At 36.3% G+C, this 26,566-nt stretch overlaps 1 protein-coding gene across 5 annotated transcripts in view; it reads left to right on the plus strand.

The window, feature by feature from the left end:
• The window catches only part of DIS3L2 (DIS3 like 3'-5' exoribonuclease 2), a 526,830-nt gene that overhangs the window by 319,396 nt on the left and 180,868 nt on the right, over positions 1-26,566 (plus strand). The window lies entirely within an intron of this gene.

A 26,566-nucleotide genomic window follows, 5' to 3' on the forward strand; every position in this document is an offset into this window, starting at 1 on the left:
CTGTTCATGTGTTTCTAGCTTCTGAGTATCTCTAGGTCCCCTATATTCCATAGTATAAGCCTCTGATTTTTCCTTTACCATGATCATAAAAATGAAATCATGCAGTATCTGTCCTTTTGTCTGGCTTATTTCACTCAATCAACATTATGTCCTCAAGGCTCATCCATCTTGTCATGTGCTTCAGGACGTCATTTTGTCTCACTGCCACATAATATTCCATTGTGTGTGTGTGTGTGTGTATATATATATATATATATACACACACACACACACATATATATATATTCCACATTTTGTTAATCCACTCATCTGTTGTTGGGTACTTGGATTGTTTCCATCTTTTAACGTTTGTGAATAATGCTGCTATGAACATCGGGGTGCAAATGTCTGTTTGTGTCACTGCTTTTAGCTCTTCTAGGTATATACTGGATAGTGGTATTGCTGGGTCATGGGGCAACTCGATATTTAGTTTCCTAAGAACAGCCAAACTATCTCCCATAGTTGCTGTACCATTATACATTCCCACCACCGGTGCATAAGTGTCCCAGTTTCTCCACATCCTTTCCAACATTTGTTGTTTCCTTAAATGTTTGTTTAATAGCAGCCATTCTTATAGGTGTGAGATATCTCATTGTACTCTTGATCTGCATTTCCCTTATAGCTAATGAAAATGAGCATTTCTTCATGTGCTTTTTAGCCATCTGTATTTTTTCTTCAGAAAAATGCCTATTCATATCTTTAGCCCATTTTCTAATTGGGTTGTTTGTTCTTTTGTTGTTGAGTTGTATGATTTCTTTGTGTATACAGTATATCAAACCTTTATCCAGTGTGTGATTTCCAAATATTTTTTCCCATTGAGTTAGCTGCCTCTTCACCTTTTTCATAGAGTCTTTTAAGGTGCAAAAGCATTTGATTTGGGGGAGTTTCCATTTATCTGTTTTTTCTTTTGTGGCTTGTGCTTTGGGTGTAAAGTTGGGAAGCTATCTCCTGTTACTAGGTCTTTAAGAAGTTTCCCTACATTTTCTTCTAGGAGCTTTACAGTACTAGTCCTTGTATTTAGGTGTTGATTCACTTTGAGTTAATTTTTGTACAGAATGAAAGGTAAGGGTCCTCTTTATTCTTCTGGCCATTGATATCCAGTTCTCACATGCCCATTTATTGAAAAGACAATTTTGTCCGAGTTCATTGGATTTGGGGGCCTTGTTGAAGATCACTTAACCATAGATTTGTTGGTCTATTTCTGCATTCTCGATTCTATTCCATTAGTCAATACTTCTGTCTTTGTGCCGGTACCATGCTATTTTGACCACTGTGGCTTTATTATAAGTTTTAAAATCAGGAAGCATTAATCCTCCCACTTCATTCTTCTATTTTAGGATGATAAATAGCTAAAGAGCTATTCAGGTTCTCTTTCCCTTCCAGATTAATTTGTTAACTAGCTTTTCCAAGTCTTCAAAGTAGGTTCTTGGAATTTTGATTGTTACTGCATAGAATCTGTAGTTCAATTTGGATGGAATTGACATCTTAACTGCATTTAACCTTCCTATCCATGAACAGGGAGTTTCTTTCCACCTATTTAGATCTTCTTTGATTTCTTTTAGCAATATTATGTAGTTTTCTGTGTACAAGTCCTTTATATCCTTAGTTAACTTCATTCCTAGATACTTGGTTCTTCTAGTTGCTATTTTGAATGGAATTTTTTCCTTAACTGACTCCTCAGTTAGGTGATTGCTTATGCATAGAAATATTACTGATTTTTGCCCATTGATTTTATATCCCGCCACCTTGCTGAATTTGTTTATTAGTTCAAGTAACTTTGTTGTAAATTTCTCAGGATTGTCCAAGTATAGTATCATGTCATCTGCAAATAATGAAAATTTTACTTCTCCCTTTCCAGTTTGGATGCCTTTTATATTTTTTTCTTGCCTGATTGCTCTTGCTAGAACTTCCAGTACAATGTTGAAAAATAGTTGTTTCAGAGGGCATCCTTGTCTCATTTCCAATCTTAGAGAGATAGCTTTCAGTCTCTGTATTAGTTAGGGTTCTCTAGAGAAACAGAACCAACAGGGAACACTCACAGGTATAAAATTTATAAAAGTGTCTCACGTGACCATGGGAACACAGAGTCCAAAATCCGCAGGGCAGGCTGTGAACCTGATGATTCAGATGAAGGGTCTGGACAAACTCCACAGGAGAGGCTCACCAGCCGAGACAGGAAGAGGCTGTCTCTTCTGAATCTTCCTTAAAAGGCTCCCAGTGATCAGATTAAGCTTACTCATTGCAGAAGACACTCACCTTTGGCTGATTACAAATGTAATCAGCTGTGGATGTAGCTGACATGATTATGATTTAATTCTGTGAAATACAGGCCAACACTTGCCCAACCAGACAAACAGGTATCACCACTTGGCCAAGTTTGCACATGAACCTAACCATGACAGTCTCTCTCCATTAAGTGTGATACTGGCTATGGATTTGTCATAAATGCCCTTTATCATACTGAAGAAATTACCTGTGATTCCTACCTTTTGAAGTCTTTTTATCAGAGAATATTAAATTTTGTTGAATGCTTTTTCAACGCCAGTTGAGACGATCATGTGATTTTTACCTTTTGATTCATTAATGCACTGTACTACATTAATTGATTTTCTTGTGTTGAACCATCCTTGTATTCCTGGTATAAACCCCATTGGTTGTGGTGTATAACTCTTTTAATGTGTTGTTGGATTCGATTTGCTAGTTATTTTGTTGAGAATTTTTGTATCTATGTTCATTCATTAGATTGGCCTGTAGTTTTCCTTTCTTATAACCTGGTTTTGATATTAAGGTGATGTTAGCTTCATAATATGAGTTAGGTAGTGTTTATTTTTTTTCCTCAGTTCTTTGGAAGTGTTTGAGCAGGATTGGTGTTGTTTTGGGAATGTTTGATAAAATTTTCCTGTGAAGCCATCTGGCCCTGTGCTTTTCTTTGTAGGAAGATTTTTGATGACTGATTAAATCTCTTTACTTGTGATTGGTTTGTGGAGATCTTCTATTTCTTCCTGAGTCAGTGTAGCTTGTTTGTGTCTTTCCAGGAATTTGTCCATTTTGTCTAAGTTCTCTAGTTTGTTGGCATGTATAGTACTCTCTTATGATTTTTTTTATTTCTTCCAAGTCTGTGTTGATGACTCCCCTCTCATCTTTTATTTTGTTTATTTGCATCATCTCTCTTTTTTTGTTTGTTTGTCAGCCTTGCTAGTGGTCCATCGATTTTATTGGTTTTGTCAAAGAACCAACTTTTGGTTTCATTAATTCTTTCTGTTATTCTTTTGTTCTCCCATGCATTTAACTCTATTTTAATCTTTGTTGTTTCTCTTCTTCTGTTTGGAGTTAGTTTGCTGTTTTTTCTCAAGTTCCTCCAGATGAGCAGTTAAGTCCTTGATTTTTGCTCTTTCTTCTTTTATAATACAGGCATTCAGGGCAATAAATTTCCCTGTCAGCACAGCCATTGCCACATCCCATAAGTTCTGGTATGTTGTATTCTCACTTTCATTCATTTTCAGATAGCTGCTAATTTCTCTAGCCATTTCTTCTTTAACTCGCTGGTTGTTTAAGAGTATGTTGTTTAATATCCATATACATGTGAAAGTTCTTGTACTTTGGTGGTTATTGATTTCCAGCTTCATTCCATTGTGATCAGAGTATGTGCTTTTTGAATAAATTCGGATTTTTTAAATTTATAAAGACCTGTTTTGTGCCCCAGCATATGATCTATACTGGGGAATATTCCATGAGCACTAGAGAAGAATGTATATCCTGGTGTTTTGGGGGGTGTAACTATATATGTCTATTGTCTAATTCATATATCAGATTGTTTATGTTATCAGTTTCCTTGTTGATCCTCTGGTTGTTCTATCTGTAGAGGAGAGTGGTATATTGAAGTATCCTACTATTATTGTTGAAATGTCTGTCACTTCAGTTTTGCCAATATCTGCCTCATGTACTTCATTGAATGGGGAAAGAATAGTCTCTTAAACTAAGTGTCAGCAAAACTGGATTTGCCTATGTAAAAGAATGCAGGTGGACCTCTATCTCACAACATATACTAAAATTAATTCAAAATGTATCATAGATCTAAATATTAGGACCAAAACTATAAAACTGATAGAAAAAAACAGGGAAGCATCTTCACAACCTTGTTTTAGGCAATGCGTGAGCAGGAAAAAAAAATACTTCATGAAAAGTAAACAGTTTTGTGCATTAAATGACTTTATTGTGAAAGTATAAAGACAACCATTCTCAACATAGAATGAGAGAATATATTTGAAAACTACATATCTGTGGTAGCCCAGGGATTCGAACCCCCTCTCCTTTACGGAAAAGGGTAGAGGCTTGAGTACACAATGGCCCATATGACAGTACACAGAGGTTGAAAGTCGTTGAGCCTAATCACTTTTGGTAATCAACTTTCATGAGACTCAGTTGAGACTTTGTAACCAAATCTCATGAGTCTCTGCTATATAAGGCGCTTCCTTTCCTCTTGTGTTTCTGTGAATTACTGACTCTTATTTCCCAAATGGTGGTGTTTGGGAATCATATTTTCCTGTAAGTAAACCCCTAATTAAATTCCTCTCAGGATTGAGCTCAGTTGGAACATATCTGATAAAGGTTTAATATCCAGAATATTTTTTTAAATCCTACAACTCAATAAGAAAAACATAAGCAATCCAATTTAAAAACAGGCAACAAATTTGAATAGACATTTCTCCAAATAAAATATACAAATGGCCAATAAGCACATGTAAAGACAATCAATATCATTAGTCGTTAGGGAAATGCAAATCAAAACCACAAGGAGATAGTATTTCATATACGCTAGAATGGCTACTATTTAAAAAGTAGAGAATAACAAGTGTTGGGGAAGATAACATCTGATTATCACTCCATCATTGTTAGTGGGAATATAAAATAGTGCAGCCACTGTGGAAAATTGTTTCACATTTCCTTAGAAAGTTAAACATAGAATTACCATATTTCCCAGCAATCCCATTTCTAGATATCCCCAAAAGAAAAGCAGGGATTGGAATAGATGTTTGCACCCCCGTAATTATAGTGGCAGTATTTACAATTGCCAAAAGATGCAAGCAGCCTAAGTATACCTACATAGATAAATGGATACATAAAATGTGATGTATATACATACTATGAATATTACTCAGTCATAAAAAGGAATAAAGTTCTCATACATGCAACAACATGGATGAACCTTGATGTTATCATTTTGAGTAAATTAGGCCAGAAACAAATGAATAAATATTATATGATTTTACTGATGTGAAATAATTAGCACAAGCAAATTCATAGGATAGGATGGTAGAGTCCAGATTACCAGGGGCCATTGTAGGCATAGGGAATGGGGAGTTAATTCTTAATTGCTGCAGAGGTTCCGTTTTGTGTAATGTAAAAGTCCAGGGAATGAAAAAAAAAGTTCTGGGAATGGGTAGTGTCAATGATAGCATGGCATTCGCTGACTTGGATATTTGATTGAGATTAAAAGGGGAAAGTTCAGACTATATACATGTTACTAGAACTAAAAGCCCTAAAAAAAAAAACACATGATTGTGGGTGGGCCACGGTGGCTCAGCAGGCAAGAATGCTCACCTGCCATGCCAGAGGACCCGGGTTCAATTCCTGGTGCCTACCCATGTTAAAAAAAAAAAAGATTGTACAACACAACTGTGCACCCTAATGTAAATTATGGACTATCCTTAATAGTGTAACTATAATGATATTTGTTTTACCAATTGTAACAAAGGTACTACCCTAATGCAAAGTGTCAGTATTAGGGAAAATGATGCATGTGAGGGGGAGTATATGGGAACCCTTTACTTTCTGCATGAATTTTTTGTAAACCTGCAACTTCTCTAATAAGGAAAATCTACAGTCAATGTGATAAAAAACTAGTGTCTGATTATCCACTAATAAAATAAAGGGAGGGTGCACAGGTGGTTCAGTGGTAGGATGCTCGCCTCTGTGCAGAAGACCGGGGTTCGATTCCTGGACCATGCCTACCCCCCCAAAAAAAAAGTATAAAATAAATGCAGAAAAAAAGGGGTAAAGTTCTCAAATTAGTGATCTAAGTTTTTGCCTCCAGAACCTAGACAAAGAAGAGTAAATAAACCCAAAGAAAGCAGAAGGAAGGAAATAAGAACATTAATAACTGATATCAATAAAATTAAAAAGATGAAAACAGTAGAGAACAATCAAGGAAACAGAAAGGTAGTTCTTCAAAAAAAATCATTAAAATTCAGAAGCCTCTAGCACAAAAATAAACAGGTGAAAGATAGAAATCACATCAGGAATAAAACAAGCCATCCCTACAGATCCTGCAGTTGTTAAGAGGATAATAAGGGAATTCTGCAAACAGCATATCCAAAAGTTCGTGAATTCAGCAACAGTGAAGAAATGGACCATTTCCTCAAAAAATGCAAACTACCAAAATGAAACCAATATGAAATTGTAACTCTGGGTAGTCTTATATTCATTTTTAAAAATTAAATTATAATTAAAAAGCTTCACTATAAAAAATTCCCCAATCACAGGCAATTTCACTGTGAAAATTCTCCCAAACATTTAAAGAAGACTTTACACCAGTTTTATGCATTCCATTCCCCAAAACAGATGAGGACAGAACTCTGCCCAACTCCTTTTTTGAGACCGGTATTATACTAATACCAAAACTATGCAAAGACTATATAAAGGAAGGAAAACAGATAAGTATCCCTTATGAGCTCAGATGCAAAAATACTTATGAAATATTAGCAAACTGAAGCCACCATTGTATGAAAGAATCATAAACCCTGACCTGGCATGGTTTATTCTAAGTTCATGCAAACCTAGTTTAACATTCAAAAATTAATGTACCATATACAAAAGTTAATTCAAAATGAAGTAGAGAGCCAAATGTAATAGCTAAAATCATAAAAGTCTAGAAGAAAACATAGAGTAAGTCTTCATGACCTTGGATTAGGCATAAGTGATAAAAAAATAAATGAATTGGACTTCATCAAAATTTAATTATTTTGTACTTCAAAGGTCACCATCAATAAAATGAAAAGACAACCCTCAGGATGGGAAAGAATTACAAATTATGTATCTGATAAGGGACTGTTACAAGAATATATCAAGAACTTTTAAAATTCAACAATGACAAGCAAATAAACTAATTTTTCAAAGAACAAAGAATTAGAAGATATGAGAGGGGCCAATAAGCACATGGAACGATTGTCAATATCTTTAGTCATCAGGAAAATGCTAATCAAAACCACAATGAGGTACACTTCTCACCCATTAGAAGGTAGTTCCATAAAGGGCATATCTTCCCCAAGAAAAGGGGGTGGGGGTCAGGGCCCATCTCAAGGGCAATCTGAAAACCTTCCAAATAGGGTAACAATCAGAAAAAAAGAGGTTAAAATTCAATTAAAATCAGTTTAACAGAAGCTATGCTAGGGGTCTAAAATAAGTTGAATTGAATGTCAAAGAACAGTTAGAGAACAAAGCCAACCAACAAGAAAACCCTAGACAAAAGAGAGAAAACGACCTCCAGAATAAACTACTCAAGAAAATCAGATGCCTAGATACCCGCAAAGAAATCACAGGTCACACTAGGAAGCATGAAGATGCAGCTCCAGACGAAGAAACAGATACTTCAAGTGAGATACAGGGGTCAAAACAACTAATTAAAGATGTGCAAATAAATCTTCTAAATCACTTCAATAAGTTGAAGGAAAATATGGCAAAAGAGATGAAGGCACTGAGTGACTTTAAAAAAGAGCTCAAAAACTCATAAAAACTAACGGTAGAAATTATGGGAGTGAAAGGCACAATAGAAGAGATGAAAAACGGAATGGATACATACAATAGCAGATTTGAAGGTAGGATTAGTGAAGTAGAGAACAGGACATCTGAAATCCTACACACCAAAGAACAGATAGGGAAAATAATGGAAACATATAAGCAGGGTCTCAGGGAATTGAGTGGCAACATTAAGTGCACAAATATTCATGTTATGGGTGTCCCAGAGGGAGAAGAGTAGGGGAAAAAGGGGGCAGAAGTAATAAATAAGGAAATAATCACTGAAATTTTCCCAACTTTTCTGAAAGACATAAAATTACAGATCTAAGAAGCACAGTGTACCCCAAAAAGAATAGATCCAAGTAAATGTACTCCAAGACACTCACTAATGAGATTGTCAGATGCCAAAGACAAAGAATTCTGAGAGGAGCAAGAGAAAAGCAATCCATCACATACAAAGGAAGCTCAATAAGGCTAAGTGCAGATTTCTCAGCAGAAACTAGAGGCAAGAAGGCAGTGTGGTATGATATATGTAAGATAATAAAAGAGAAAAATTGTCAACCAAGAATTCTTTATCCAACAAAACTGTCCTTCAAAAATGAGGGTGGGAAGAAGATGGCGGCTTAGTAAGACGCGTGGATCTTAGTTTCTTCTCCAGGACAGCTACTAGGGGAGTAGAAACGATACAGAACAGCTCTCAAAGCCACAACAGAGATAAAAAAGACAGCGTACCCCATCCTGGAACGGCTGGCTGGCTGAGAGAAGCCGCTCGGGTGAGATCGCCGAGGCGCGCGGGCTTCACCGGGCGGGGCGGCAAGTGGCCGGAGTCACTCCCTTCCTCCTTCCCGGGCCGGCTGGGAGAATTGGAGAGGCGGTCCCCTGAAACCGCGGTGGCTGGCGCCCACACCATGCGCGGCCCCCCGGACCAACTGAGAGAATTGGATCGGAAATCCCCAGGCCACGGAGAACGGTGACGGGTGGGGGAGTCCCCTTCCAAACTCGTGACTCCCCGGGAACGTGCACTCTCCCGGGCGGGCCGCTGCCGCTGGTGCCCTCCCGCCACGCTTGTCGCCCCGGGCCGACTAGGAAATTCGGACGGGCGCTTTCCTGGGCTGTGGCGGCCAGCGACCCTCCCCACGTTCGGACCCCGGGCCGGCTCGCACTCTTCCAAGCCACTTCGGCTAGCGAACCTCCTGGACGGCGAGAGTTTTCTAAAGTTAAAGGTCCCACAGCACCTTTTACTGGTGGGACCCGCAGACAAACGTGTGCCACGAGCGCCACCTACTGGGCAGGATAAGAAAAACAGAACACAGAGATTTCACAGAAAAATCTTCCAAATTTTGGATCCAATACCCAGGGAAATCTGTCAAAATGCGCAGACGCCAACAGAAGATAACGGATCACGCTCAAATAATTGAAAATATGGCCCAGTCAAAGGAACAAACCAATAGCTCAAATGAGATACAGGAGCTGAGACAACTAATGCTGAATATACGAACAGAAATGGAAAATCTCTTCAAAAACGAAATCGATAAATTGAGGGAGGACATGAAGAAGACATGGGCTGAACAAAAAGAAGAAATAGAAAAACTGAAAAAACAAATCACAGAACTTATGGAAGTGAAGGCCAAAGTAGAAAAGATAGAAAAAACAATGGATACCTACAATGATAGATTCAAAGAGACAGAAGATAGAATTAGTGATTTGGAGGATGGAACATCTGAGTTCCAAAAAGAAACAGAAACTATCGGGAAAAGAATGGAAAAATTTGAACAGGGTATCAGGGAACTCAAGGACAATATGAAGCACACAAATATACGTGTTGTGGGTGTCCCAGAAGGAGAAGAGAAGGGAAAAGGAGGAGAAAAACTAATGGAAGAAATTATCACTGAAAATTTCCCAACTCTTATGAAAGACCTAAAATTACAGATCCAAGAAGTGCAGCGCACCCCAAAGAGATTAGACCCAAATAGGCGTTCTCCAAGACACTTACTAGTTAGAATGTCAGAGGTCAAAGAGAAAGAGGATCTTGAAAGCAGCAAGAGAAAAACAATCCATCACATACAAGGGAAACCCAGTAAGACTATGTGTAGATTTCTCAGCAGAAACCATGGAGGCTAGAAGACAGTGGGATGATATATTTAAATTACTAAAAGAGAAAAACTGCCAACCAAGACTTATATATCCAGCAAAATTGTCCTTCAAAAATGAGGGAGAAATTAAAACATTCTCAGACAAAAAGTCACTGAGAGAATTTGTGACCAAGAGACCAGCTCTGCAAGAAATACTAAAGGGAGCACTAGAGTCAGAACCGAAAAGACAGAAGAGAGAGGTATGGAGAAGAGTATAGAAAGAAGGAAAGTCAGATATGATATATATAATACAAAAGGCAAAATGGTAGAGGAAAATATTATCCAAACAGTAATAACACTAAATGTTAATGGACTGAATTCCCCAATCAAAAGACACAGAATGGCAGAATGGATTAAAAAACAGGATCCTTCTATATGCTGTCTACAGGAAACACATCTTAGACCCAAAGATAAACATAGGTTGAAAGTGAAAGGTTGGGAAAAGATATTTCATGCAAATAACAACCAGAAAATAGCAGGAGTGGGTATACTAATATCCAACAAGTTAGACTTCAAATGTAAAACAGTTAAAAGAGACAAAGAAGGACACTATATACTAATAAAAGGAGCAATTAAGCAAGAAGACATAACAATCATAAATATTTACGCACTGAACCGGAATGCCCCAAAATATGTGAGGAATACACTGCAAACACTGAAAAGGGAAATAGACTCATATACCATAATAGTTAGAGACTTCAATTCACCACTCTCATCAATGGACAGCACATCTAGACAGAGGATCAATAAAGAAATAGAGAATCTGAATATTACTATAAAGGAGCTAGACTTAACAGACATTTATAGGACATTAAATCCCACAACAGCAGGATACACCTTTTTCTCAAGTGCTCATGGATCATTCTCAAAGATAGACCATATGCTGGGTCACAAAGCAAGTCTTAACAAATTTTAAAAGATTGAAATCATACACAACACTTTCTCGGATCATAAAGGAATGAAGTTGGAAATCAATAATAGGCGGAATGCCAGAAAATTCACAAATACGTGGAGGCTAAACAACACACTCTTAAACGAGTGGGTCAAAGAAGAAATTGCAAGAGAAATTAGTAAATACCTCGAGGCAAATGAAAATGAAAACACAACATATCAAAACTTATGGGATGCAGCAAAGGCAGTGCTAAGAGGGAAATTTATTGCCCTAAATGCCTATATCAGAAAAGAAGAAAAGGCAAAAATGCAGGAAGTAACTGTTCACTTGGAAGAGCTGGAGTAAGAACAGCAATCTAATCCCAAAGCAAGCAAAAGGAAAGAAATAACAAAGATCAGAGCAGAAATGAATGAAATTGAAAACAATAGAGAAAATCAATAAGACCAGAAGTTGGTTCTATGAGAAAATCAATAAGATTGATGGGCCCTTATCAAGATTGACAAAAAGAAGAAGAGAGAGGATGCAAATAAATAAGATCAGAAATGGAAGAGGAGACATAACTACTGACCTCACAGAAATAAAGGAGGTAATAACAGGATACTATGAACAACTTTACGCTAATAAATACAACAATTTAGAGGAAATGGACGGGTTCCTGGAAAGACATGAACAACCAACTTTGACTCAAGAAGACATAGATGACCTCAACAAACCAATCACAAGTAAAGAAATTGAATTAGTCATTCAAAAGCTTCCTAAAAAGAAAAGTCCAGGACCAGATGGCTTCACATGTGAATTCTACCAAACATTCCAGAAAGAATTAGTACCAATTCTCCTCAAACTCTTCAAAATAATCGAAGTGGAGGGAAAACTACCTAATTCACTCTATGAAGCCAACATCACCCTCATACCAAAACCAGGCAAAGATATTTCAAAAAAAGAAAACTACAGACCAATCTCTCTAATGAATATAGATGCAAAAATCCTCAATAAAATTCTAGCAAATCGTATCCAACAACACATTAAAAGAATTATACATCGTGACCAAGTAGGATTCATCCCAGGTATGCAAGGATGGTTCAACATAAGAAAATCAATTAATGTAATACACCATATCAACAAATCAAAGCAGAAAAATCACATGATCATCTCAATTGATGCAGAGAAGGCATTTGACAAGATTCAACATCCTTTCCTGTTGAAAACACTTCAAAAGATAGGAATACAAGGGAACTTCCTTAAAATGATAGAGGGAATATATGAAAAACCCACAGCTAATATCATCCTCAATGGGGAAAAATTGAAAACTTTCCCCCTAAGATCAGGAACAAGACAAGGATGTCCACTATCACCACTATTATTCAACATTGTGTTGGAGGTTCTAGCCAGAGCAAGTAGACAAGAAAAAGAAATACAAGGCATCAAAATTGGAAAGGAAGAAGTAAAACTATCACTGTTTGCAGACGATATGACACTATACGTCGAAAACCCGGAAAAATCCACAACAAAACTACTAGAGCTAATAAATGAGTACAGCAAAGTAGCAGGTTACAAGATCAACATTCAAAAATCTGTAGCATTTCTATACACTAGTAATGAACAAGCTGAGGGGGAAATCAAGAAACGAATCCCATTTACAATCGCAACTAAAAGAATGAAATACCTAGGAATAAATTTAACTAAAGAGACAAAAAACCTATATAAAGAAAACTACAAAAAACTGTTAAAAGAAATCACAGAAGACCTAAATAGATGGAAGGGCATACCGTGTTCATGGATTGGAAGACTAAATATAGTTAAGATGTCAATCCTACCTAAATTGATTTACAGATTCAATGCAATACCAATCAAAATCCCAACAACTTATTTTTCAGAAATAGAAAAGCCAATAAGCAAATTTATCTGGAAGGGCAGGGTGCCCCGAATTGCTAAAAACATCTTGAGGAAAAAAAACGAAGCTGGAGGTCTCGCGCTGCCTGACTTTAAGGCATATTATGAAGCCACAGTGGTCAAAACAGCATGGTATTGGCATAAAGATAGATATATCGACCAATGGAATCGAATAGAGTGCTCAGATATAGACCCTCTCATCTATGGACATTTGATCTTTGATAAGGCAGTCAAGCCAAGTCATCTGGGACGGAACAGTCTCTTCAATAAATGGTGCCTAGAGAACTGGATATCCATATGCAAAAGAATGAAAGAAGACCCATCTCTCACACCCTATACAAAAGTTAACTCAAAATGGATCAAAGATCTAAACATTAGGTCTAAGACCATAAAACAGATAGAGGAAAATGTTGGGAGATATCTTATGGATCTTACAACTGGAGGCGGTTTTATGGACCTTAAACCTAAAGCAAGAACACTGAAGAAGGAAATAAATAAATGGGAACTCCTCAAAATTAAACACTTTTGTGCATCAAAGAACTTCATCAAGAAAGTAGAAAGACAGCCTAAACAATGGGAGACAATATTTGGAAATGATATATCAGATAAAAGTCTAGTATCCAGAATTTATAAAGAGATTGTTCATCTCAACAACAAAAAGACAGCCAACCCAATTACAAAATGGGAAAAAGACTTGAACAGACACCTATCAGAAGAGGAAATACAAATGGCCAAAAGGCACATGAAGAGATGCTCAATGTCCCTGGCCATTAGAGAAATGCAAATCAAAACCACAATGAGATATCATCTCACACCCACCAGAATGGCCATTATCAACAAAACAGAAAATGACAAGTGCTGGAGAGGATGCGGAGAAAGAGGCACACTTATCCACTGTTGGTGGGAATGTCAAATGGTGCAACCACTGTGGAAGGCAGTTTGGCGGTTCCTCAAAAAGCTGAATATAGAATTGCCATACGACCCAGCAATACCATTGCTGGGAATATACTCAAAGGACTTAAGGGCAAGGACACAAACGGACATTTGCACACCAATGTTTATAGCAGCGTTATTTACAATTGGAAAGAGATGGAAACAGCCGAAATCTCCATCAACAGAAGAGTGGCTAAACAAACTGTGGTATATACATATGATGGAATACTATGCAGCTTTAAGACAGGATAAACTTATGAAGCATGTAATAACATAATGTTCTAGAGAACATTATGCTGAGTGAGTCTAGCCAAAAACTAAAGGACAAATACTGTATGGTCCCACTGATGTGAACAGACATTCGAGAATAAATTTGGAATATGTCCTTGATAACAGAGTCCAGCAGGAGGTAGAAACAGGGTAAGATAATGGGCAATTGGAGTTGAAGGGATACAGACGGTGTAACAGGACTAGATACAAAAACTCAAAAATGGACAGCACAATAATAACTAATTGTAAAGTAATCATGTTAAAACACTGAATGAAGCTGCATCTGAGCTATAGGTTTTTGTTTTGTTTTGTTTTGTTTTGATTTTACTATTATTACTTTTATTTTTTTCTCTATATTAACATTCTATATCTTTTTCGGTTATGTTGCTAGTTCTTCTAAACTGATGCAAATGTACTAAGAAATTGATCATGCATCTATGTGATGATGTTAAGAATTACTGATTGCACGTGTAGAATGGTATGATTTCTAAATGTTGGGTTAATTTCTTTTTTTCCGTTAATTAAAAAAAAAAAAAAGAGACAAGGGGTAATTGGAGCCGAAGGGATACAGACTGTACAACGGGACTGGATATAAAAACTCAGAAATGGACAGCACAATACTACCTAATTGTAATGCAATTATGTTAAAACACTGAATGAAGCTGCGTGTGAGGTATAGGTTTTTTGTTTTTTTTTTTCTTTCTATTATTGTTTTAATTCTTATTCTGTTGTCTTTTTATTTCTTTTTCTAAATCGATGCAAATGTACTAAGAAATGATGAATATACAGCTATGTGATGTTATTAAGAATTACTGATTGTACATGTAGAATGGAATGGTTTCTAATTGTTTTGTTAATTCTTTTTTTAATTAATAAAAAAAAATGAGGGTGAGTTTACAATATTTACAGATAAACAGACACTGAAAGAGTTCATAAACAAGAGACCTGCTCTGCAAGATATACTAAAGGGAATGCTACAGGCAGAGAGGAAAAGGCAGGAATGAGAGGTTTGGAGAAGAGTGTAGAAATGAAGATTATTAATAAAGGTAACTAAAAGGATAAAGAGAGAGAGAGAGAGAGAGAGAAAAGATATGACATATAAAATCCAAAGGACAAAATGTTTGAAAAAAATACTGCCTTTACAGTAACAACGTTAAATGTTAACGGATTAAATTCCCCAACTAAAAGACATAGACTGTCAGAATGGAAAAAATAATAAACCAGGACCCATTTATATGCTGCCTACAAAAGACTCACTTTAGACCCAGTACAAAAATAGTTTGAAAGTGAAAGCTTGGAAACAGATGTTTCATGCAAATAACCAGAAAAGAGCAAGAGTACCTATAATAATATCAGTCAAATTAGACTTCAAATATTAAACAATCGAAAGAGACAAAGAAGTACACTTTGTATTGATAAAAGAAACAATTCATCAAGAAGAAATAACAGTCATAAATATTTGCACACTGAGCTAGAATGCCCCAAAATACGTGAGGCAAACACTGACAACACTGAAGGGATAAGTAGACATCTCTACACTAGTAGTTGGAGACTTCAATATACTGTTATCATCAATGGATAGAACATCTATATGGAGAATCAGTAAGGAAACAGAGATATTGAATAATGTGTTAAATGAACTAGACTTCACAGACATTTACAGAACATTGCACCCCACAACAGCAGGATGTATATTTTTTCTCAAGTGCTCATGGATCATTCTCCAGGATAGACCACATGTTGGGTCACAAAGCAGGTCTCAATAAATTTTAAAAGATTATATAAAACACTTTCTCCAATCATAATGAAATGATGGTAGAAATCAATAGCAGGCAGAAAATTCACAAATATATGGACGCTAAACAGCACAGTTTACTGGTGGGACAAGGAAGAAATTACAAGAGAAATAAGTATGGCAAGGCAAGTGAAAATGAAAACACAACATATCGGAACTTATGGAATGCAGCAAATGCAATGCTAAGAGGGAAATTTATTGCCCTAAATGCCTATATTAGAAAAGGAGACCCCAGAGCCTGCCCATGCCAAAAAAAAAGAAGAAAAGAAACAGTAAACATCTACAACTTAACCGCTTACCTGGTGGAGCTAGAGAAAGCATGGCAAACTAACCCCAAAGCAAGCAAAAGGAAGGAAATATCAAAGATTAGAGCAGAAATAAATAAGATTGTGAACATGAAAACAATAAAGAAAATCAACAAAACCATACATTGGTTCTTTGAAAAAAATCAATAAAATCTATGGACCCTGAACTAGACTGACAAAGACAAAAAGAGAGAGGATGCAAATAGATAAACAGAAATAGTAGGGAGGATGTAACTACTGACCCTGAAGAAATAAAGGAGATAATGAGAAGATAATATGAGCAACTATGTGCTAACAAACTAAACAACGTAGACAAAATGGACAACTTCCTCAAAAAGAAATAGAATACCTCAGCAAACCAGTCACAAGCAGAGATAGAATCAATCATCAAACAACCTACCCACAAAGCAAAGTCCAGGACCATATGGCTTCACATGTGGATTCTACCAATCATTCAGGAAAGAATTTGTACCAATCCTGCTCAAACTCATCAAAAAAATTGAAGAGTAGTGTGCTAGTTTAAAACTGTTATGTACCCCAGAAAATCCATGTTCTTTCTCCTAATCCAATCTTTTGGGGGCTTATTGTTTAGGATGGAAACTTTGGATTGTTTCCATGGAGCTCCGTTGTAGATGTGACCTTTTGATTAGATTGTTCCCATGGAGATTGACCCACTCCATTGTAGGTGTAGCCTTTTGATTATATTACTTCTGTGGAGATGTGGCATGACCAATAATGGCTATGAACTTTTTTTTTTTTATTATTTTTTTATTTTTTTATTAACGGAAAGAAAAAAAAAAGAAATTAACACAACATTTAGAAATCATACCATTCTACATATGCGCTCAGTAATTCTTAACATCATCACATAGATGCATGATCATTGTTTCTTAGTACATTTGCATCGGTTTAGAGGAACTAGCAACACAACAGAAAAAGATATAAAATGTTAATATAAAGAAAAGAAATAAAAGTAGTAGTAATAGTAAAAAACAACAACAACAAACAAACCAACAAGCAAACAAAAACAAAAAAAAACCCTATAGCTCAGATGCAGCTTCATTCAGTATTTTAACATGATTACTTTACAATTAGGTATTATTGTGCTGTCCATTTTTGAGTTTTTGTATTTAGTCCTGTTGCACAGTCTGTATCCCTTCAGCTTCAATTACCCATTGTCTTACCCTGTTTCTAACTCCTGCTGAACTCTGTTACCAATGACATATTTCAAGTTTATTCTCAAATGTCCGTTCACATCAGTGGGACCATACAGTATTTGTCCTTTAGTTTTTGGCTGGGTTCACTCAGCATAATATTCTCTAGGTCCATCCATGTTATTACATGGTTCATAAGTTTATCTTGTCTTAAAGCTGCATAATATTCCATCGTATGTATATACCACAGTTTGCTTAGCCACTCTTCTGTTGATGGAGATTTTGGCTGTTTCCATCTCTTTGCAATTGTAAATAATGCTGCTATAAACATTGGTGTGCAAATGTCCGTTTGTGTCTTTGCCCTTAAGTCCTTTGAGTAGATACCTAGCAATGGTATTGCTGGGTCGTATGGCAATTCTATATTCAGCTTTTTGAGGAACCGCCAAACTGCCTTCCACAGTGGTTGCACCCTTTGACATTCCCACCAACAGTGGATAAGTGTGCCTCTTTCTCCGCATCCTCTCCAGCACTTGTCATTTTCTGTTTTGTTGATAATGGCCATTCTGGTGGGTGTGAGATGATATCTCATTGTGGTTTTGATTTGCATTTCTCTAATGGCCAGGGACATTGAGCATCTCTTCATGTGCCTCTTGGCCATCCGTATTTCTTCTTCTGGTAGGTGTCTGTTTAAGTCTTTTTCCCGTTTTGTAATTGGGTTGGCTGTCTTTTTGTTGTTGAGTTGAATAATCTCTTTATAAATTCTGGATACTAGACCTTTATCTGATATGTCGTTTCCAAATATTGTCTCCCATTGTGTAGGCTGTCTTTCTACTTTCTTGATGAAGTTCTCTGATGCACAAAAGTGTTTAATTTTGAGGAGCTCCCATTTATTTATTTCCTTCTTCAGTGTTCCTGCTTTAGGTTTAAGGTCCATAAAACCACCTCCAGTTGTTAGATCCATAAGATATCTCCCAACATTTTCCTCTAACTGTTTTATGGTCTTAGACCTAATGTTTAGATCTTTGATCCATTTTGAGTTAACTTTTGTATAGGGTGTGAGAGATGGGTCTTCTTTCATTCTTTTGCATATGGATATCCAGTTCTCTAGGCACCATTTATTGAAGAGACTGTTCTGTCCCAGGTGAGTTGGCTTGACTGCCTTATCAAAGATCAAATGTCCATAGATGAGAGGGTCTATATCTGAGCACTCTATTCGATTCCATTGGTCGATATATCTATCTTTATGCCAATACCATGCTGTTTTGACCACTGTGGCTTCATAATATGCCTTAAAGTCAGGCAGCGCGAGACCTCCAGCTTCGTTTTTTTTCCTCAAGATGTTTTTAGCAATTCGGGGTACCCTGCCCTTCCAGATAAATTTGCTTATTGGTTTTTCTATTTCTGAAAAATAAGTTGTTGGGATTTTGATTGGTATTGCATTGAATCTGTAAATCAATTTAGGTAGGATTGACATCTTAACTATATTTAGTCTTCCAATCCATGAACACGGTATGCCCTTCCATCTATTTAGGTCTTCTGTGATTTCTTTTAACAGTTTTTTGTAGTTTTCTTTATATAGGTTTTTTGTCTCTTTGGTTAAATTTATTCCTAGGTATTTTATTCTTTTAGTTGCGATTGTAAATGGAATTCGTTTCTTGATTTCCGCCTCAGCTTGTTCATTACTAGTGTATAGAAAAGCTACAGATTTTTGAATGTTGATCTTGTAGCCTGCTACTTTGCTGTACTCATTTATTAGCTCTAGTAATTTTGTTGTGGATTTTTCCGGGTTTTCTACATATAGTATCATATCGTCTGCAAACAGTGATAGTTTTACTTCTTCCTTTCCAATTTTGATGCCTTGTATTTCTTTTTCTTGCCTAATTGCTCTGGCTAGAACTTCCAACACAATGTTGAATAATAGAGGTGATAGTGGACATCCTTGTCTTGTTCCTGATCTTAGGGGGAAAGTTTTCAATTTTTCCCCATTGAGGATGATATTAGCTGTGGGTTTTTCATATATTCCCTCTATCATTTTAAGGAAGTTCCCTTGTATTCCTATCTTTTGAAGTGTTTTCAGCAGGAAAGGATGTTGAATCTTGTCAAATGCCTTCTCTGCATCAATTGAGATGATCATGTGATTTTTCTGCTTTGATTTGTTGATATGGTGTATTACATTAATTGATTTTCTTATGTTGAACCATCCTTGCATACCTGGATGAATCCTATTTGGTCATGATGTATAATTCTTTTAATGTGTTGTTGGATACGATTTGCTAGAATTTTATTGAGGATTTTTGCATCTGTATTCATTAGAGAGATTGGTCTGTAGTTTTCTTTTTTTGAAATATGTTTCCCTGGCTTTGGTATGAGGGTGATGTTGGCTTCATAGAATGAATTAGGTAGTTTTCCCTCCACTTCGATTATGTTGAAGAGTTTGAGGAGAGTAGGTACTAATTCTTTCTGGAATGTTTGATAGAATTCACATGTGAGACCGTCTGGTCCTGGACTTTTCTTTTTAGGGAGCTTTTGAATAACTAATTCAATCTCTTTACTTGTAATTGGTTTGTTGAGGTCGTCTATTTCTTCTTGAGTCAAAGTTGGTTGTTCATGTCTTTCCAGGAACCTGTCCATTTCTTCTAAATTGTTGTATTTATTAGCGTAAAGTTGTTCATAGTATCCTGTTATTACCTCCTTTATTTCTATGAGGTCAGTAGTTATGTCTCCTCTTTCATTTCTAATCTTATTTATTTGCATCCTCTCTCTTCTTCTTTTTGTCAATCTTGCTAAGGGCCCATCAATCTTGTTGATTTTCTCATAGAACCAACTTCTGGTCTTATTGATTTTCTCTATTGTTTTCATGTTTTCAATTTCATGTATTTCTGCTCTAATCTTTGTTATTTCTTTCCTTTTGCTTGCTTTGGGATTAGTTTGCTGTTCTTTCTCCAGTTCTTCCAAGTGGACAGTTAATTCCTGCATTTTTGCCTTTTCTTCTTTTCTGATAAAGGCATTTAGGGCAATAAATTTCCCTCTTAGCACTGCCTTTGCTGCGTCCCATAAGTTTTGATATGTTGTGTCTTCATTTTCATTTGCCTCTAGGTATTTACTAATTTCTCTTGCAATTTCTTCTTTGACCCACTTGTTGTTTAAGAGTGTGTTGTTGAGCCTCCATGTATTTATGAATTTTCTGGCCCTCCGCCTATTATTGATTTCCAACTTCATTCCTTTATGATCCGAGAAAGTGTTGTGTATGATTTCAATATTTTTAAATTTGTTAAGACTTGCTTTGTGACCCAGCATATGGTCTATCTTTGAGAATGATCCATGAGCACTTGAAAAAAAGGTGTATCCTGCTGTTGTGGCATGTAAGGCTATGAACTTTTGATTAGATGGAGATGTGACCCTGCCCATTCAAAGTGGGTCTTGATGAGTTTACTAGAGTCCTTTAAAAGGGAAAACATTTTGAGAAACCTCAGATTCAGATGCATACAAACGTTTGGAAATGCAGAAGCCCTAGGATTTGCCAGTAGTGGAGAGAGCCAACAGAAGCTAAACAGGAACCAGAGTTGACACAGATGCAGACGTTTGGAGTGTTGGCTTAAAGTGTTGACAGAAAGACTCTAAGCTTTCCCATGAGATGCTAAGCAAGCCAGACTCTTTGCCTTCCCTTGAGGTGCTAAGTAAGCCAGAACCCAGGGTTTTGCCCTGGAGAAGCTAAGTGAAGGCTGTCTGAAGCTAGAGAGGAAACCATTGGAATCAGAAGCTGGAAGCACCAGAACTGGGAACAACGACCAGAACATACCGGCCACATGCCTTCCCACATGACAGATATTGGCCTTTCCTGAGTCAGGGTATCTTTCTCTGGATGCCTTAGTTTGGACATTTTTATGGTCTTAGAACTGTAAACTTGAATCTAAATAACCCCCTTTTAAAAGCAAATCCATTTCTGGTATATTGCATTCTGGCAGCATTAGCAAACTTAAACAAGAAGGGAAACCTACCTAACTCATTCTATGAAGTAAACATCACCCTAATGCCAAATTCAGACAAAGATACTACAAGAAAAGAAAATTACAGACAATCTCTTTAACGAATATAGATGTAAAGGTCCTCAACAAAATACTTGCAGATTGAATCCAGCAATACATTAAAAGAATTATACACCATGACCAAAGTGAGTTTTACTCCAAGTGTGCAATAGTGGTTCAACACAAGAAAATCAGTTAATATAATACACCACATCAATAAATCAAAGCAGAAATACCACATGATCATCTCAGTTGATACAGAAAATGCATTTCACAAAATTCAGCATCCTTTTGATGAAAACACTTCACATGATAGGAATAGAAGGAAACTTCCTCAGTATGATAAAGGAAATATATGAAAAGTCCACAGCTGACATATTCAGTGGGGAACGACTGAAAGCTTTCCCTCTGAGATCAGGAACAAGACAAGGATGCCCACTATCACCATTGTTATTCCACATTGTGCTGGAAGTTCTAGCTAGAGCAATTAGGCAAGAAAAGGAAAGGAAAGGCATCTAAATTGGAAAGGAAGAAGTAAAACTTTTGCTCTTTGCAGACAACATAATCCTATATGTAGAAAAAATTTTTTTAAATCTACAGAAAGCTACTAGAGCTAATAAACAAGTTCAGCAAAGTGGCAGGATACAAGGTCATCATGCAAAAATCAGTAGTGTTTCTATACACTAGTAATGAGTAATCTGAGGAAGAAATCAAGAAAAAATTCCATTTATAATGGCAACCAAAAGAATAATATTTAGGAATAAATTTACCCTATAGACAGAAAAGATCTATACACAGAAAACTATAAAATATTGCTAAAAGAAATCAAGGAAGACCCAAATAAACAGAAAGACAGATTGTATTCATGGATTGGAGGACTAAATACAGTTATCAGTTCTACCCAAATTAAATTGACGCATAGATTCAATACAGTTCCAATTAAAATCCCAACAACTTACTTTACAGAGATAGAAAAAACAATAATCAACTTTATTTGGAAGGGCAGGTTGCCCTAAATAACTAAAAATGTCTTGAGAAAGAAAAATGAAGTAGGAGCCTCACACTACCTGACTTTAAAGCACATTACAAACCTACAGTGGTCAAAACAGCATGTTACCAGCATAAAGGTAGATATACTGACCAATGGAATCAAATTGACAGTTCAGAAATAGACCCTCTCATCCATGCAGTTAATTTTTGATAAGGCACCCAAGCCCACTTAATTGGAACAGGGCAGCCTCTTTAAAAATGGTGCTTGGAAAACTGTATATACATGTCCAAAAGAATGAAAGGGGACCCCAATCTCACACCTTATATAAAAATTAACTTTAAAAATTGTACTGGTTGAGAAATCAAAGTCTTAAAGTTTGGAGTTAAGACCATAAAACTTTTAGAAGAAAATGTAGGGAAATATCTTCAAGATCTTGTGGTAGGTTGTGTTTTCCTAAACCTTACACCCAAAACGTGAGCAATGAAAGAAGAAATGGATAAATGGAACCTCCTCAAAATTGAATACCTTTGCACGTCAAAGGACTTTGCCAGGAAAGTAGAAAAATAGTCTACTCAATGGAAGACAATATTTGGAAACCACATTTTGGGTCTGGCTTTATATCTAAAATATATAAACAGATCCCACAACTCAACAACAAAAAGACAACCCAATTAAAAAATGGGTGAAAGACATGTATAGATACTTTTCCAAAGAGGAAATATAAATGACTCGAAGACATATGAAAAGATGCTCAGCTTCAGTAGCCATTAGTGAAACGCAAATCAAAACCACAATGAGGTATCATCTCACACCCACTAGAATGGCCATTATAAAAAAAAACAACCAGAAGACTACAAGTGCTGGAGAAGATGTGGAGAAATAGGCACACATAGTCACTGTTGGTGGGAATGTAGAATGGTACAGTTGCTCTGGAAGGCAGTTTGGTGGTTCCTCAGGAAGCTAAGTATAGAATTGCCGTATGATCCAGCAATCCCATTACTAGGCATATACTCAGAAGTGAAAACAGGAACGTGAACAGACATTTACATACCATTGTTTATAGTGGCATTATTCATGGTTGCCAGGAGATGGAAACAGCCCAAATGTCCATCAATGGACATGTGGATAAACAAACTGTGGTATATACATATGATGGAATATTATGCACTTGTAAGATGGACTGCAACAATGTGGATGAATGCAACAATGCATGATGCATGCAACAACGTGGATGAACTAGAGGACATTATGTTGGGCAAAATAAGCCAGAAACAAAAGGACAGATATTGTATGGTCTCACTAATATGAACTAATATTAATGAGCCAACTCTGAGTATTAAGGTTAAGAATGCAGGTTATCTGGAGATAGAAAGAGGGCAGAGATCAGGAATTTGATGCTGAAGGAATACAGAATGTATTGTATAGGAAAGATAGAGAATAAAACGTGGACTGTATAACTTTGCGAAACCTATAGTAGGCAGTGATAGTGATTAAGTGTCCAATTATAAGAAAGTTTTTACATGAGGGAAAACAAATGTAATCATTGTAAGATATTAAAAATTGGATGGTATATAGAAAAAATACAATTAATGCAAATAAATTTTGGTGAGGATATGGAGAAATTTGAACCCTTATGTACTACTAGGTGGTGGGAATGTAAAATGGTACAGCTACTTTGCAAAACCATTTGGCCATTCCTCAGATAATTAAATATAGAAAATTGAAAACATATATCCACACTAAAATTGTACACAAATGTCTAGCAACAGTATTCGTAGTAATAAAAATGTGCAAACAGTGTCAATGGCCATCAGTGATAAATGGATATATTATTGGATAATGGAATATTAATATTATATATTAATGAATAATGGAATATTATTTGGTCATAAAAAGGAATGAAGTACTGATGCATGCTACAACATAGATGAACGTTGAAAGTCTAATGAAAGAAGCCTGACACAAAAGGCAGCCTATTGTTGAGGAAGAACAAAGGAATATCATTACTGCAGGGTGTTGAAAATAGATAGTAATTAATATTTAAAATTTTAACTTGTGTGTGAGACTAAAGCAAAAAATGTTTATTTGGTATAAAATTTATATTTTGACTAGTGCAGTTCCTAATAACTTATGTGGACAGCTTAATTGAACACCATAAGTACCTGGAACCTTGAGTAGGGAATAAGATTTTGTAGGTTTGTCCAGAGTGCTGCCCCAGTAAATCTGAGAGTGATTTGAACAGTGAATAAAAAAGTATTAGCAAAGTCCCCTTGGGGGAATGGTGAGAAAGGGGGAAAATTCAGCTTACCCAAGTGGAGAATTCTTGATATTCTCACAAACAGTGGGACAACCAAAGCAATAGGCTGAGCCCCCAATCTTGGGGTTTGTTCATATGAAACTTAACCCCACAAAGGATAGGTCAAGCCTACTTAAAATTAGGCCTAAGAGTCACCCCCAAGAGAGCCTCTTTTGTTGCTCAGATGTGGCCTCTCTCTCCAGCCAACACAATAAGCAAACTCACTGCCCTCCCGCTGTCTACGTGGGACATGACTCCCAGGGGTGTGGACCTTCCTGGCAACACGGACAGAAATCCTAGAATGAGCTGGGACTCAGCATCAAGGGATTGAGAAAATCTTATACTAAAAGGGGGAAGAGTGAAATGAGAGAAAATAAAGTGTCAATGGCTGAGAGATTCCAAACAGAGTCAAGAGGTTATCCTGGAGGTTATTCTTAATGCATTAAATAGGTATCACCTTGTTAGTCAAGATGTAATGGAGAGGCTGGAGGGAACTGCCTGAAAATGTAGAGCTGTGTTCCAGTAGCCATGTTTTTGAAATTGATTGTATAATGATATAGCTTTCACAATATGATTGTGTGATTGTGAAAACCTTGTGTCTGATGCCCCTTTTATCTCCTTATCAACAAACAAGTAAAACATACTAAATAAAAATAAATAATAGGCGAAACAAATGTTAAAATAAATTTAGTAGATTGAAATGCTATTGATCAATGAAAGGGAGGGGTTAGGGGTATGGTATGTGATTTTTTTCTGTTGTCTTTTTATTTCTTTTTCTGAATAAGTGCAAATGTTCTAAGAAATGATCATGATGATGAATATGCAACTATGTAATGATATTGTGAATTACCGATTATATATGTAGAACGGAATGATCATATGTTAAGAATGTTTTTGTTAGTTGTTATTTTTTTTTAAAAATTAATTTTTTTAAAAAGGCCACCTTTTGTATGATTCCATTTATATGAATAGGCAAATCCAGAATAGGCAAATTCATAGAGATAAAAAGCATCTTAGTGGTTACCAGGGCTGCAAGGAAGGGAAAATGACTCCTAATAGATACAGGTTTCTTATTTTGGGTTCTTAAATGTTAAAATTAGGTAGTAGTGACGGTTGTTCAACTCTGTGAATGTACTGAAAACTTTTGAATCATACTCTTTAAAAAGGTGAAAGAAAGCTAAGTACGTTTTTGTCATGGTGATCAAGTTGAACACAATCAAAGTACAATGACTGATCACCCTTCTTCCTGAATGAGTGAGCAGATGATTAAATATTGATGTCAGCATCCTTGAATATCTCTAATGGGCAAGGTTTGACTACTACTTCTGTTTGAAATGCTGTGTTTTGATTGTGGCCTGAAACTTTGCAGTGCTACTTGACCTGTCCTTTCTTCCATGGAGCTCTCATCATTCACCCATGACAGATTGGCAAAATACTAGTTAGGTTGAGTCCTGCTTACTCCACTTTATCATCTGTATATGAATCAAATGTTTTTTATTTGTTTATTTTTTTCAAAACAGTTTTTAGCTGATATTCATGAAGAGCAGTGTCCTTAGAACTGTGCTGCTAATTAAAGAAATTCCTTTCTAAAAAAAGCATGAATTTTTTGGTTTGCTAATATTAAGTAGTCAGTATATGTAATCTGCCATATCAACAGGATAAGAAAAAATTCATATCATTCAATTGATGGAGAAAAGGCATTTGAATAAAATCCAATACTTATTCCTAATGTAGACTTTCTGTAAACTTTTAGAGGAAATATCCTCAACTCAATGAAGAGGATATACAAAAAACCTACAAGAAATAGACACAGATTAATGGAACAGAATAGAGAACCCAGAAATATATCCCTATGCATATACCCAATTAATTTTTTTTCTCATGTTTTTTGTTTTGTTTTGTTTCTGCATGGTTTGGCACCGGAAATCGAATCCGGGTCTCTGGCATGGCAGGTGAGAACTCTGCCACTGAGCCACCGTTGCATGCCTTATACCCAATTAAGTTTTAACTGGAGCAAAAGCAATTTAGTGGAGAAAGAACAGCCTTTTCA

The sequence above is a fragment of the Tamandua tetradactyla genome, chromosome 3, assembly GCF_023851605.1.
Source record: "Tamandua tetradactyla isolate mTamTet1 chromosome 3, mTamTet1.pri, whole genome shotgun sequence".
NCBI lineage: Eukaryota > Metazoa > Chordata > Mammalia > Pilosa > Myrmecophagidae > Tamandua > Tamandua tetradactyla.